Raw genomic sequence first — 3,447 nt, 5'->3', positions numbered from 1 at the left:
TCATTATAAACAGCTTAATGATAAAAATGATGGAAGGAAAAAGTTGAGTATACTATACATTAAAGTGCCTTATGAATTGCTGCCAACATTTTCATGTTCCATTTCTATAAAATGTAGTTCAATAATTTAATAAATTCTATAAATGTTACAAAATAATTTTCATGGAAAATGTATCTAATATCTAAAATAGTAGGGACAGAAGTTTCTAATTTAACAAATGCTCATCAAGTTAATGAACTTGAAGAAATTCACTTTGAAACCAAACATATAGAATGGAATGTGAAAATGTTATGATATTATCTGAGAGATTTTTCCTAAGATATAGGAGAGATTTTCCTATCCTTACTCATAATTTTAACTGTAAAGTGTTGTAAAATTCTTATTAAAATATTACAAAATCAGATACCAACATATGAAACATTTCAATTTATAAAATGATAAAGTAGCTAATTTATTTAAAAACAATAAAAATAAAATTTAGGTTAGAAAAAATGCCAATAATCCAAATTAAAAAATAGAAAAAAAAGAGACCCAGAAGTCATTTTTCACACAAGAAAGAAAGCTAGAGATAATTAAACATGTAAATAGGTACCCAGCCTCACTAATAGAATTGTAGAATTTAAATTACAATGAAATAATAGGTGTTAGGAGTTTCAGACTACCTATAGTTTATGAGCATTTGATGAATAAAATGGAATAATTATGGTTTCCAAAATAAACCATAAAGCTGTATGTATATTGAAGCAAAGCTGTATGTACATTGAAAGTTGGAATAAATATTAAAGAGACTTGGTAGCTCTCTCTCAGTGAAATCCTTGGGACAGGCCCTTCAAGACAGATGTACGTTCACATCGTAGACAAATCCACTCAAGTCTCTAGCTCCTGCTTGTCTAGCAAAGGAATACATAGAAATGCATGGGAATGTTTGCTAATCAGATCTACCCAAAGTAGGGGGCTTAACATCAACATGAATGCCCTTGGGATAAATTGTTCCTCAGTGCCATACTTGTCAAAAAATAATAATGCATGATGTAAGAAAGAAGAAAGTTAATCTCATACACTTCTGATAAGTGTACTACTTATTTAGAGGTAAATTTAATAATATGAAACTCAAACATGAACATACTCGGTGACACTGACTATCCTAGCAACATATTTTAGATAGTACTTATCTGTGTGACGCCTTCTTCATCATGTATACAATTCTTATGTGCAATAAACTTGAGCTTGCTTTTTTAAAGAAACCAAATATTTAGAATACACTCTAGTTTAATATGATAAAAAACAATTTATCTTTAAGTGTAAATTTTTACCTGCTACTGTTGGTTTGAGATTGAAAACACATTTTGTTGGCTAGTTGAAGAAAAAATGTCCTTCATGAAATTATTTGCCTATTTCAATATTTTCTCAGTTTTATATACAGCTAAATTGTCAGCTACATAACTATTATTTTGCACACTTTGACTATTCAATATATTAAGTTTTGATTGAAATAAATGCCAGGACTTCATATTTGTAGCTACTTCTGAAAATCAAAATAAGAAGATGAAGCCAACCAAGTGAGATCCAATAAAGAATATTTTAGAAAGTTCAGGATCAATACAAAATTCAGTCCTTTGAATCAAAATGTGAATTCTGAAATTTTGACATTAACTTGTGCTGCATTCTTATCTTTATGAGTGTCCAACTGAGCTGACCAGAGGATAAATTTTAAAGATAGCTATGCATTCCTATAAACTCCACAGGGAATAAAGAATGATGAAAAGTGATTCCCTCATGCTCCTTTGAAAGAGACATAAATATAAAATTGTACCCAAAAGAAATTAGCCAGAATATCAAAATGCTTTTTAATTCTAAACATCACTTTTGCCTTTTTATGACAAATGCAAATATTACATATGTGGCTACTTAAGAAGTAAAAACATATTTAACCTTAAGAAAAACTGTTCCATGAATCTTCAGGAATTCCTCTTCTGCAACCATGAAAGTGCAAAACTGTGTGCAGAAGATGCAAAAGAAACAGAGTTTGAATTAGAAGTGGAAAATACCAAGTGGTCCATTACTCGGTTATTAATCTGGAAAAAAACTTTTATTACTTAAAAGTTACTAATTATATTTGTCCTCTTTAAGGTAGATAGTGATAAGAAAAAAAATCACTCCTTATTTATTCTCAGTCATCTACTCACCTGTCTTCTCCCACTACTCCCACCACTGTCATTACTTCCCCAGATATTAAACACACCCCTTGATACCCCTCCAACTCACCAGTGCCCCTTAAGCACACTTTACCTAATTATTTATGTTTATATTATTCTATTCTTCTATTTACATTGTATAGCTGTTCAAAGCACCTGCTGCCTTTCTCTGTGGTGGAAATTTACATCCACAACCCATAGGCATAAGGCGTGGTCATCTGATTTACAGTAACAGACTTTCGGCAGGGCACTGAAGTTGGAGCTACATCACGTTTTTTAAATTAATTTTTATTGGAATATACTTGATTTACAATATCATGTTAGTTTCTGCTGTACAGAAAAGTGAATCATTTATACAAATACATATAGCCACTCTTTATTATTATTATTATTAATTAATTAATTAATTAATTAATTTTGCAGTATGCGGGCCTCTCACTGTTGTGGCCTCTCCCGTTGCAGAGCACAGGCTCCGGACGCGCAGGCTCAGCGGCCATGGCTCACGGGCCCAGCCGCTCCGCGGCATGTGGGATCTTCCCGGACTGGGCCACGAACCCGTGTCCCCTGCATCGGCAGGCGGACTCCCAACCACTGCACCACCAGGAAAGCCCTATCCACCCGTTTTTAGATTCTATTCCCATATAGGTCATTAGAGAGTACTGAGTAGAGTTGCCTGTGCTATACAGTAGGTTCTTATTAGTTATCTATTTTACATATAGTAGTGTGTATATGTCAATCCCAGTCTCCCAATTTATCCCTCCCCTCCCCTTTCCCCCTTGGCAACCAAAAAATCATTTTCTACATCTGTGACTCTATTTCTGTTTTGTAAATAGGTTCATTTGTACATCACATTTTGTGTATCTGTTTTAATTTAAGTCATTTGGATTGAATGAATTATTTTCTTTTGAGAATTAAAAGGTAAGGAATTTTCTTTAAAGACAGCAAAAACACAGGAAAAAACAAATTCTAGGAAAAACACTGGTTTAAACACATAAAAAATATTTTTAAAGCTAAAACAACTCAGATAAAGGTTAAAGTAGTTACCTGAGGAGCTGTCTATTTGAAGACATCAACTATGGAACAGAAAGAAACCATAAGAACAGGACCAAGAATCTGCTGAATTAAACTAAAACCTGGTCCTGGGCCCAATTTCATAGCAACGTAGCATCAATAACAAAAAATAAAGCCACTAAATGACAAGATACAGTTGTAACTTGTGAAAGACCAGGTTTGAAATAGGGTAACTACATTT

The sequence above is a fragment of the Lipotes vexillifer genome, unplaced genomic scaffold, assembly GCF_000442215.2.
Source record: "Lipotes vexillifer unplaced genomic scaffold, Lipotes_vexillifer_v1.1 scaffold1605, whole genome shotgun sequence".
Taxonomy (NCBI): domain Eukaryota; kingdom Metazoa; phylum Chordata; class Mammalia; order Artiodactyla; family Lipotidae; genus Lipotes; species Lipotes vexillifer.
Note: the sequence above shows the minus strand (reverse complement) of the source record.